The sequence below is a fragment of the Vulpes lagopus genome, chromosome 9 (genome assembly GCF_018345385.1).
Source record: "Vulpes lagopus strain Blue_001 chromosome 9, ASM1834538v1, whole genome shotgun sequence".
In the NCBI taxonomy this organism is placed as follows: Eukaryota; Metazoa; Chordata; class Mammalia; order Carnivora; family Canidae; genus Vulpes; species Vulpes lagopus.
In genome coordinates this window covers 32,182,743-32,196,080 of record NC_054832.1, presented here as the reverse complement: position 1 = coordinate 32,196,080, position 13,338 = coordinate 32,182,743, and the positions used below count along the sequence as shown (strand labels likewise).

Genomic DNA, 13,338 nt, shown 5'->3' with positions numbered 1-13,338 from the left:
AAAAAAGAAAGAAAGAAAAGGCATCCAAGGGGGAGGGGCCCCAGGACAGGAAAGCCCCGTCCTGGAGAAGCAGGAGCTTCACCAATCTTCCCGGGAGGAAAGGCGCTCGCAGGGAGTTGGAGCAGGACCCCAGGAGGGCGGGGATGCCCTCGGGCTCCCTGGGACACTAACAGGCACCTGTGCCCCCGGGAGAGTGCGCCCATGGCTGGACCCGGGAGCAGCTCGGAGGGGCTGGGGCGGAGGCACCGCGGAGACGGGGCTGCGCGGCCCCGGGAGCAGCTCCGAGGGGCTTGGGCGGGGGCTCCGCAGAGAGGGGGCTTCCCGCTGGGAGCGCGAATCCAACAGCGCAGGCCTGGGAGCACAGGGCGCCGGGGACACGGTCCAGGACAGCAAGGACGCTCCTGCCCTGAGCTGAGCAGATCAGCGGCCCCGCCCTGAGCCTCCAGGCCCTGCAGATGGAGAGCTCTGTAGTTACTCAAGGGCTCTAGAGCTGGCCGCCGCCACTGTGGTGGTTCCTCCTGGGGCCTCACGGGGTAAACAACCCCCACTGAGCCCTGCACCAGGCAGGGGGCAGAGCAGCTCCCCCAAGTGCTAACACCTGAAAATCAGCACAACAGGCCCCTCCCCCAGAAGACCAGCTAGACGGACAGGGGAAAAACAAATTATTGACCAAGCAGCACTGGAAAGTTCCAGGGGAAGTCAAGGGACTTACAGTACAGAGAATCAGAGGATACTCCCTGTGTTTGTTTGTTTGTCTTTGATTTCTGTTTGCTTCCCCCACCCCTTTTTTCCCTTTCTTTTTCTTTCTTTTTCTTTTCTTCCTTTTTTCATTTTTCTTTTTATCTTTTCTTTCCTTCTTTCTCTCCTCTCTTTTTCTCCTTTTCCCAATACAACTTGTTTTTGGCCACTCTGCACTGAGCAAAATGACTAGAAGGAAAACCTCACCTCAAAAGAAAGAATCAGAAACAGTCCTCTCTCCCACAGAATTACAAAATTTGGATTACAATTCAATGTCAGAAAGCCAATTCAGAAGCACTATTATACAGCTACTGGTGGCTCTAGAAAAAAGCATAAAGGACTCAAGAGACTTCATGACTGCAGAATTTAGATCTAATCAGGCAGAAATTAAAAATCAATTGAATGATATGCAATCCAAACTAGAAGTCCTAACGACGAGGGTTAACGAGGTGGAAGAACGAGTGAGTGACATAGAAGACAAGTTGATGGCAAAGAGGGAAACTGAGGAAAAAAGAGACAAAAGACCATGAGGATAGATTAAGGGAAATAAATGACAGCCTGAGGAAGAAAAACCTACGTTTAATTGGGGTTCCCGAGGGCGCAGAAAGGGACAGAGGTCCAGAATATGTATTTGAACGAATCATACCTGAAAACTTTCCTAATCTGGGAAGGGAAACAGGCATTCAGATCCAGGAAATAGAGAGATCCCCCCCCCCCAAAATCAATAAAAATCATTCAACACCTCGACATTTAATAGTTAAGCTTGCAAATTCCAAAGATAAAGAGAAGATCCTTAAAGCAGCAAGAGACAAGAAATCCCTGACTTTTATGGGGAGAAGTATTAGGGTAACAGCAGACCTCTCCACAGAGACCTGGCAGGCCAGAAAGGGCTGGCAGGATATATTCAGGGTCCTAAATGAGAAAAACATGCAACCAAGAATACTTTATCCAGCAAGGCTCTCATTCAGAATAGAAGGAGAGATAAAGAGCTTCCAAGACAGGCAGGAACTGAAAGAATATGTGACCTCCAAACCAGCTCTGCAAGAAATTTAAAGGGGGACGCTCAAAATTCCCCTTTAAGAATAAGTCCAATGGAACAATCCACAAAAACAGGGACTGAATAGATATCATGATGACACTAAACTCCTATCTTTCAATAGTAACTCTGAACATGAATGGTCTTAATGACCCCATCAAAAGGCGCAGGGTTTCAGACTGGATAAAAAAGCAGGACCCATCTATTTGCTGTCTACAAGAGATTCATTTTAGACAGAAGGACACCTACAGCCTGAAAATAAAAGGTTGGAGAACCATTTACCATTCAAATGGTCCTCAAAAGAAAGCAGGGGTAGCCATCCTTATATCAGATAAACTAAAATTTACCCCGAAGACTGTAGTTAGAGATGAAGAGGAAGAAGAACACTATATCATACTTAAAGGATCTATCCAACAAGAGGACTTAACAATCCTCAATATATATGCCCCGAATGTGGGAGCTGCTAAATATATCAATCAATTAATAACCAAAATTAAGACATACTTAGATAATAATAATACACTTATACTTGGTGACTTCAATCTAGCACCTTCTACACTCGATAGGTCTTCTAAACACAACATCTCCAAAGAAATGAGAGCTTTAAATGATACACTGGACCAGGTAGATTTCACAGATATCTACAGAACTTTACATCCAAACTCAACTGAATACACATTCTTCTCAAGTGCACATGGAATTTTCTCCAGAATAGACCACATACTGGGTCACAAATCGGGTCTTAACCGATACCAAAAGATTGGGATCGTCCCCTGCATGTTCTCAGACCGTAATGCCTTGAAATTAGAACTTAATCACAACAAGAAGTTTGGAAGGACGTCAAACACGTGGAAGTTAAGGACCATCTTGCTAAAAGATGAAAGGGTCAACCAGGAAATTAAGGAAGAATTAAAAAGATTCATGGAAACTAATGAGAATGAAGATACAATCGTTCAAAATCTTTGGGATACAGGAAAAGCAGTCCTGAGGGGGAAATACATCGCAATACAAGCATCCATCCAAAAACTGGAAAGAACTCAAATACAAAAGCTAACCTTACACCTAAAAGAGCTAGAGAAAAAACAGCAAAAGATCCTACACCCAGCAGAAGAAGAGAGTTAATAAAGATTCGAGCAGAACTCAATGAAATCAAGACCAGAAGAACTGTGGAACAGATCAACAAAACCAGGAGTTGGTTCTTTGAAAGAATTAATAAGATAGATAAACCATTAGCCAGCCTTATTAAAAAGAAGAGAGAGAAGACTCAAATTAATAAAATCATGAGAAAGGAGAGATCACTACCAACACCAAGGAAATACAAACAATTTTAAAAACATATTATGAACAGCTGTACGCCAATAAATTAGGCAATCTAGAAGAAATTACGCATTTCTGGACAGCCACAAATTACCAAAACTGGATCAGGAAGCAATAGAAAACCTGAACAGGCCAATAACCAGGGAGGAAATTGAAGCAGTCATCAAAAACCTCCCAAGACACAAAAGTCCAGGGCCAGATGGCTTCCCTGGGGATTTCTATCAAACCTTTAAAGAAGAAACCATACCTATTCTACTAAAGCTGTTTGGAAAGATAGAAAGAGATGGAGTACTTCCAAATTCGTTCTATGAGGCCAGCATCACCTTAATTCCAAAACCAGACAAAGACCCCACCAAAAAGGAGAATTATATACCAATATCCTTGATGAACATGGATGCAAATTTCTCAACAAGATATTAGCCAATAGGATCCAATAGTACATTAGAAAATTATTCACCATGACCAAGTAGGATTTATCCCAGGGACACAAGGCTGGTTCAACACTCGTAAAACAATCAATATGATTCATCATATCAGCAAGAGAAAAACCAAGAACCATATGATCCTCTCAATAGATGCAAAGAAAGCTTTTGACAAAATACAGCATCCATTCCTGATCAAAACTCTTCAGAGTGTAGGGACCGAGGGAACACTCCTCAACATCTTAAAAGCCATCTATGAAAAACCCACAGCAAATATAATTCTCAATGGGGAAGCACTGGGAGCCTTTCCCCTAAAATCAGGAACAAGACAGGGATGTCCATCCTCACCACTGCTATTCAACATAGTACTAGAAGTCCTAGCCTCAGGAGTCCGACAACAAAAAGAAATAAAAGTCATTCAAATTGGCAAAGAAGAAGTCAAACTCTCCCTCTTTGCCGATGACATGATACTCTACATAGAAAACCCCAAAGACTCCACCCCAAGATTGCTAGAACTCATACAGCAATTTGGTAGCGTGGCAGGATACAAAATCAATGCCCAGAAGTCAGTGGCATTTCTATACACTAACCATGAGACTGAAGAAAGAGAAATTAAGGAGTCAATCCCATTTACAATTGCACCCAAAAGCATAAGATACCTAGGAATAAACCTAACCAAAGAGGTAAAGGATCTATACCCTAAAAACTATAGGACGCTTCTGAAAGAAATTGAGGAAGACACAAAGAGATGGAAAAATATTCCATGCTCATGGATTAGCAGAATTAATATTGTGAAAGTGTCAATGTTACCCAGGGCAATTTACACATTTAATGCAATCCCTATCAAAATACCATGGACTTTCTTCAGAGAGTTAGAACAAATTATTTTAAGATTTGTGTGGGATCAGAAAAGACCCCGAATAGCCAGGGGGATTTTAAAAAAGAAAACCATATCTGGGGGCATCACAATGCCAGATTTCAGGTTGCACTACAAAGCTGTGGTCATCAAGACAGTGTGGTACTGGCACAAAAACAGACACATAGATCAATGGAACAGAATAGAGAATCCAGAAGTGGACCCTCAACTTTATGGTCAACTAATATTCGATAAAGGAGGAAAGACTATCCATTGGAAGAAAGACAGTCTCTTCAATAAATGGTGCTGGGAAAATTGGACATCCACATGCAGAAGAATGAAACTAGACCACTCTCTTTCACCATACACAAACAAAGATAAACTCAAAATGGATGAAAGATCTAAATGTGAGACAAGAATCCATCAAAATCCTAGAGGAGAACAGAGGCAACACCCTTTTTGAACTCGGCCACAGTAACTTCTTGCAAGATACATCCACGAAGGCAAAAGAAACAAAAGCAAAAATGAACTATTGGGACTTCATCAAGATAAGAAGCTTTTGCACAGCAAAGGATACAGTCAACAAAACTAAAAGACAACCTACAGAATGGGAGAAGATATTTGCAAATGACGTATCAGATAAAGGGCTAGTTTCCAAGATCTCTAAAGAACTTATTAAACTCAACACCAAAGAAACAAACAATCCAATCATGAAATGGGCAAAAGACATGAACAGACATCTCACAGAGGAAGACATAGACATGGCCAACATGCACATGAGAAAATGCTCTGCATCACTTGCCATCAGGGAAATACAAATCAAAACCACAATGAGATACCACCTCACGCCAGTGACAATGGGGAAAATTAACAAGGCAGGAAACCACAAATGTTGGAGAGGATGCAGAGAAAGGGGAACCCTCTTACACAGTTGGTAGGAATGTGAAGTGGTGCAGCCACTCTGGAAAACTGTGTGGAGGTTCCTCAGAGAGTTAAAAATAGACCTGCCCTACGACCCAGCAATTGCACTGCTGGGGATTTACCCCAAAGATGCAGATGCAATGAAACGCTGGGACTCTGCACCCCGATGTTTATAGCAGCAATGTCCACAATAGCCAAACTGTGGAAGGAGCCTCGGTGTCCATCGAAAGATGAATGGATAAAGAAGATGTGGTTTATGTATACAATGGAATATTACTCTGCCTTTAGAAATGACAAATACCCACCATTTGCTTCAATGTGGATGGAATTAGAGGGTATTATGCTGAGTGAAATAAGTCAATTGGAGAAGGACAAACATTATATGGTCTTATTCATTTGGGGAATATAAATAATAGTGAAAGGGAATAGAAGGGAAGGGAGAAGAAATGGGTAGGAAATATCAGAAAGGGAGACAGAACATGAAGACTCCTAACTCTGGGAAATGAACTAGGGGTGGTGGAAGGGGAGGAGGGCGGGGGGTGGGGGTGAATGGGTGACGGGCACTGAGGGGGCATTTGACAGGATGAGCACTGGGTGTTATTCTGTATGTTGCCAAATTGAACACCAATAAAAAATAAATTTATTATTAAAAAATAAAATAAAATGCATAAAAATAAATTAAAAAAATGAAAACGGCAAAAAGAGACAAGGTTATTATATAATATTAAAGGTGTCATGTATCAAGAAGGTACAATGTTATAAATATTTTTGCACCCAACATTGGAGCACTTACAAATATAAAGCAGAGACTAATAGAGCTAAAAGAAAAAATAAACAGGAATACAATATAATTACGTTAATAATCCACTCTCAATAATGGATAGATCATCCAGACAGAGAATCAATAAAGAAACAGCAGATTTGAACAATAGTATAGACCAAATGAACCTGACAGACATAGAGAGAAGACACCTTCCATCTCAACAAGAGCAGAATACACATTCTTCTCAAGTATACATGAATAGTTTCTAGACTAGACCATATATTAGGCCATAAAACAAGTCTTAGCAAATTCAAGAAGATTGAAATCATACCAAGTATCTACTCTAACCACAATGGCATGAAACTAGCAACTAAAAGAAAACTGAAGTTTCACAGACACACAGATGTTAACACTCTTCTGACAACTAATGGGTCAAAGAAGAACTTAAAGGGAAAATAAAACATTTTCTTGGGAGAAACAAAAATGGAAACACACATATCAGAACTTATGAAATGCAACAAAAGCATTTCTAAGAAGGAAGTTCATAGCAATAAATACCTACATTAAGAACCATGAAAGATTTAAAAAAGAAGCAAGGAAGATCTCAACTAAGTGACCTAACTCTATGCCTTAAGAAACCAGGAAAAGAAGAACAAACACCCCAAAGTTAGCAGAAGAAAAAAAAATGATTAGAGATGAAATAAATGAAATGGAGAGCTGAAAAGCAATAGAAAAGACTAGCCAAACTAAGATTTGGTTCTTTGGAAAGCTAAACAAAATTGGCAAACCCTTAACTAGACTAACCAAGGGAAAAAGAGAAAGGATCCAAGTCAACAAAGTTATAAGTAAAAAAGTAGAGAGTACAACTAAAAGCACAGAGATTCAGGGGTGCCTGGGTGGCTCAGCGTTTGGCACCTGCCTTCAGCCCAGGGCATGATCCTGGAGACCCAGGATCGAGTCCCATGTCAGGGACTCTCTCTCTCTCTCTGCCTGTGTCTCTGCCTCTCTCTCTGTATCACTCATTAATAAAAAATAAATAAAATCTTAAAAAAAATAAAAGCCCAGAGATTCAGAGCATCCTAAGAGGCAACTATGAACAACTATATGCCAAAAGGTGAGACAATCTAGAAAAAAATGGAAAAATTTTTGAAGCATTCAAGACTGAATCAGGAAGAAATAGAAAATCTGAATAAACCAATTACTAGTAAGGAAATTTAATCAGTAATAAAAATCCTCCAAGGAAGAAAAGCCCAGGACCAGATGGCTTCACTGGTGAATTTTGCCAAACATTTAAAGAAGAATTAACACCAATCCTCAAACTCTTCCAAAAAATCAAAGAGGAGGGAAATACTCCCAAATTTATATTATATGGTCACCATTATTTTGATAGCAAAACCAGAAAAGGACACTATTAGAAAGAAAACTACTGGCTAGTATATCTGATGAATATAGAGGCAAAAATTCTCAATAAAAACTGGAAAACTGAATTCAGCAGCACAATAAAAGAACCATTTATCATGATCAAATGGAATTTCTCCCTGGGATGCAAGTATGGCTCAATATATGCAACATACTCAAATCAATGTACCACGTTAATAGAATGAAAGAAAAGAATCATATGACTGTCTCCATAGGTGCAGAAGAAGCACTGAATAAATTTCAACATCCATTTGTGATAAAAACTTATGCCATCCATTTGGCATAAAAGGAATATATTTCAACATATTAAAGACCATATGTAACAAACCCACAGCTAATATCATTGTCAATGGTGGAAGAATTAAAACTTGTCCTTTAAAATCAGGAACAGGTCATGGAAGCCCATTCTCACCACTCCTATCCAACATGGTACTGAAGTTCTGACTAGAGCAAGCAGTCGAGAAAAACCATCAGAAAGTGAAGAGAAAGAAATATGCAAATGACATAATTTTATATCCAGAAAATCCTGAAGACTCAATCAAAAAACTGTTGGATCTAATCAAGAATTCAGTAAAGTTGTAGGAAGATAGAAAACTAACATTAAAAAATCAGTAGTGTTTCTATACTGACAACAAATTTTTTAAAAAGACATTCAGAAATTAATCCCATTTACAATAGTATCAAAATCAATAAAATATTAATAAATTTAACTAAAAAGGTGAAAGATCTCTATTCATAAAACTATAAGTCACTGAGGAAAGGACTTGAAGAAGTCACAAATGGAAAGATATCCAAAGATGTGTTTATGAATTAGAAGAATTAATAATGTCAATACTACCAAAAGCCATCTTTAGATTTAATGCAATCTCTATCAAGATTCCAATGCACTTTTTTTTTTTACAAAAATAGAAAAAACACACTTAAAATTTATATGGAAGAGCCCAAGTAGCCAAAGAAATCCTAAGAAAGAAGAATAAAGCAGGAGGCATCACACTTCCTGATTTCAAGCTATGCTGTAAGTCTGTAATCATCGAGTGAATATGGTAGTGTCATAAAAATAGACAAATTGACCAATGGAACAGAATCAAGAGTTTAGAAATAAACCCAAGTATATATGGTCAACTAATATTTGATTCAAGGAAGACAAGAATACTGAATGGAAAAAAGATAATCTTCACTAGATGGTGCTGAAATAATTGGATGTTCACATGTAAAATAAGGAAACTGGACCCACTTCTGGCAAAAATTAACTCAAAATGGATTAAAGACTATTTAACGTAAGACCTGAAATCATGAAACTCCTAGAAGAAAACATAGAGATAAAATCCTTGATATGGGTCATGGTAATGTTTTTTTTTGGAGATGACACCTACATCATAATCAACAAAAAATAAACAAGTGGGACTATATCAAACTGGAAAAAAGAAACCATCAGTAAAGTGAAAAGAAAGCCTGCACAATGGGAAAAAATATTTGCAAATCATATATCTGGTAAGGCATTATTATCCAAAACATAAAGAACTAGTACAATTCAATAGTGAGAACAAAAAAAAAATTAGCCCAATTTAAAAATTGGCAAAGGACCTGAATAAACATTTCTCCAAAGAGGATATACAGAAGGCCAACAGGTACATGAAAAGATGCTCAGCATCACTAGTCATTAGAGAAATGCAAAATAAAATAGTGAAATATCACCTCATACCTGTTGGAATGGCTATCATTAAAGACAAGAGATAACAAATGCTGGCATTAATATGGAGAAGACAACCATTGTGCACTGTGGGTGGGATTGTAAATTAATACAACCACTATGAAAAAATATAGAAGAAATATTAAAAATAGAACTACCATATGATCCAGCAATTCCACCTCTGGGAATATATCCAGAGGACGCAAAAACACTAATTCAAAAAGATATCTGCATCCTCCATGTTCATAGCAATATTATTTACAATAGTTAATGTAAGTGTCCACCAATGGATGAATGGATTTTAAAAGTTTGGTATATAAATACAATAGAATATTATTGAGCTATAAAAAACAGACAATCCTAACATGTGTGACAACATGGAGGGATCTTGAAGGCATCATGCTAAGTAAATTAAGTCAGACAGTGAAAGATGAGTACTGTATGATCTCATTTTTATGTAGAATTTTAAAAAGCATAAACAAAAAACCAACCAACCAACAAAACTGAAACCATATACATAGGAAAAGAGATCATATTTGTGGTTATCCAGGTAGAGAATGGAGGGGAATTGGAGAAAGGTGGTCAATAAGTATACACTTTCAGTTATAAGATAAATCAGTACTGGGGGTGTAATGTACAACATGGTGAATAGAACTTACACTACTGTATGATGTCTAGGAAAGCTGTTAAGGAGAGAAATTCTAAGACTTCTCATCAAATGATAATTTTTTCCTTTATTCTTCACTTTTCATTGTATTTATATGAGAAGATGGATGGTGGCTGAACCTATTGTAGTCCTTTCACAATATATGTAAATCAAAAATCATTCTGTACACCTTAAACATATACAGTGATGTTTGTCAATTATTTCACAGTAAAACTAGAAGTAAAAATAAATCTCAATACCATGTGGATGTTTTAAAAATAAAAATATCATCCAGCCTCTTTTAAATACAGTGGAACACATTTTAAACATACCTACTTACATTCAGGTAACATATCCCACAATTAAATTATATCACCTCAAATGGATAAACTGCCTCTGGTAAAGCTCGATATTATAGACTGTGGGCTCCTGGAGCTCTGACACAAGTATATTCGTTTTAGTTTTCTTAGTGGAGCGCATTCTCCATCTTCAGAGAATACTACTCAAATTTCTGAATCCAATTAGCCCATGATTTGGGGAAGTCCTTGGACAGCAGTGATATGTAGAGGTTCACGCTTTCATTTTTTTTAACTTAAACTAAATTCAAAATGCCCAAGATATCTGATATTTTCTCATGCTTTCACAGTAAATGTAATATATTTAAAGAACAGGAATTGTGTTAATCAAAGATTAAGGAACATTAAGAATTAATGACTTGTGTTTGTTACACTCTGCTTTTGTAAAAGAGAAGTTCCAAAAATAGCTGTGGATTTTTAGCATGAAATACTAAATAAAAATAAAATTTCTAAGGATTCCACATTAAGTTAGTTACAGACCCAACTCCTATAGCACGAACTACATTTATCACATTGTTAAATCCCATTTTATCTTAAGGTTTTGTTTTTGTTTTTGTTTTACAGTACAGCAGGAAAGTAAACTGATTTATTTCAGAAATATGTTTAAAAAGTTAAAATTGAAAAAGTGGTGGTTTTCCCATCATCTTCCATTAACTAGGAAATAAACGGAATCCAGAATTTTCATTCTCTGATGTTCTGAATATTCAGTATTCTGAATATTATCAAACTGTTGCGCTACATTTATGAGAATTCTAACTATCTAAGCATTCTTACACATAGTGTCTTATTCTATGTAAACTTTGTTATTACCCTATGATATAGGTTTCATTAGTACTGCTTTATATATGAATATGACAAAAGATGCTGAGGGACTTGACCTAGGTCTTAAGATATAAGACTGGAATCCAAGTTTCCTGTTTTCTGAGGCATTTAGGGAGGGGATATAGTTGGTAGAAGAGGAGAGTATTTGTTTCAGTTACCATACAAGGGCAAATATCACTAAAATAATGATTTTCCACCAAAATTCTTCAAAACTAAAAATTTTATAAAAACCCATTTTTAGAAATGTATTTTTAAAATGTGAGAGTTAACCAGAACATACACGTTTGCTAAAACAGTGATTACTGTGCTATTATCAATTACCAAAAAAAGCACAGAACTGCCTAATCTTTACATTTATAAGATTCTGGATCATTTTTGTGGGTTGCTTCAGATGCCTATTTCTGCAATACCAGCCAACTGCTCACAATGTGCTTAAACCACACAAACATATCACAAGTCATCCTAAATATAGAAAATGCATTTGCAACTTCCATTGAACAAAAGTCAGGAAAAAGAGTGTGATTCAGCATCATTGGAGGAAATAAAGAAACAAGTCTCTAAGAGAGTGTTTATTAGCCTCTGATGAATGCCCGCAATACTCAAAGGGTGAGCTTTTTTATTCAGGAATTTTAAGCTTTTACGTGTACTTGGCCCAGCCAATGCATCTTCAGAAAATTACTGTATTTGGTCCAACCAATATTTATTGAGCAACTACAGTGCATTGGAGATTGGGTTGCAGAGATAAAAGATGAAGTAGGAAACCTGTGCTGTCCCTTCAGTAATACAGACATTTGTCGAGCACCTAGAGGTCCTGTGCTTGAGAAACTAAGATTATTTAAATCTAAATTATTATCTATTATTATTATTATTTATTATCTATTTATTATTATCAAATTATTATTATTAAATTATTATCTATTATTATTTATTATCTAAATTATTTAAGCTTTTGCTTATAGTGTGACTTCTCTGTATTATGGGTAGGAAATGTCAGTCATGATTGATTTGGGTTCAGTAACTTAATTTCTTGGTACACTTTCTATTAAAGAATTCTTTTTATTTCTAATGCTTCCATATTTTAAGAGTTAATAAAATGAACAAAGTGTGGAGTCTTTCAAAGTGGAACTTAATCCGTTAGCTATTTCATGATTTCCCAAAATAGTTTAAACAAATATATAAAAAGTCTTACTCATTTTTCTTTTAAGTTTCCCATTCTTTGGAAGCAATAATGATATTATTAAAAGGATCTCTCTGTCTCTCTGTCTCTCTCTCTCTCTTTCTGTGTGTGTCTGTATAGCAAATAATTCAATAGTTTTAGTTCTGAAGCTGGTGAGATCATGTCCTGTTTTCCTTGTGGCCTAAAGGTGCCTTTCATAGCCTTTTATTTTCATATTGACTTTACCCAGGACCTAGTTGGAGGTTCAATCAGTGAAATAAAATTACATTACAATTATTTCTACTTAGAGAAATATGACAGCTAGAATTTTTATGTTAATTAATCTTTGGTTTTTTATTATTGTGTGACTACCTATCATAAATTTCCTTGCAATTCAGTTTTAGTACATTCTATAAATTATTTTAGTTTATTCCAGCATTAACCTGACTTGCAAATGGTTAAATTTGCAGAGTCTTTCATGCTCTAAAACCCAGTATGCTCTATATTAACATCTGAAGGAATGGTTTTGATATTCAGAAATAATTGTAATAGCAAGAATAAACCACAATTCACTGAATTTGTGGTCAGATTATATTCTGGTTATCGTGTTAGATTCTATGTAAGTAAATTAGTACATCTTAAACATAATGAACAATAATTCACAAACATACTGATGTTTTCCTCGGCCTCGGACTGAAGAACAAACAGGTCGCTGCTGTTCTTGTCGAGCGTCCCGCAGCCACGTGAGGAAGCTCCTGCTTCCTCACCTGCATACCCAGTTAAGCACCATCTGTTTCCTGTTTTAATGTGATATCTCATAGTTTTTCCAAACCTTTCACATCAGTAAGCACAATCCTAATAGACAGTTAATATGAATTAAAAAGCATGTTTTCACTAAAACTCTGTTCTAGTTTTCTCTCTCGTTCTTATGTTCTGAAATGTGTAACATTGCACTGGCTGCTCCAAACCCACTTCAACAGCATGAAATTCCCCCAGGTTAATGTAGCTTATTTACAGTGTATTGACTAGACTCTGGTGTTCAGGTGCTGGGTGATGGGCAGTGCAGAGCACACATGCCTCACAAAAAGCTGGAATTTTAAGTTTGTGGAAGGAAGTAATCTCCCACCTCATCTTGCCACCTTCTCTTAGTTATATCCTGCATTCTCATCACCCCGCCCCCATTGCTTTACATATGG

At 37.1% G+C, this 13,338-nt stretch overlaps 1 protein-coding gene across 13 annotated transcripts in view; it reads left to right on the top strand.

Annotated features, from left to right (window-relative positions):
* The window catches only part of LOC121498500 (folate receptor alpha-like), a 203,694-nt gene that overhangs the window by 85,729 nt on the left and 104,627 nt on the right, over positions 1-13,338 (top strand). The window lies entirely within an intron of this gene.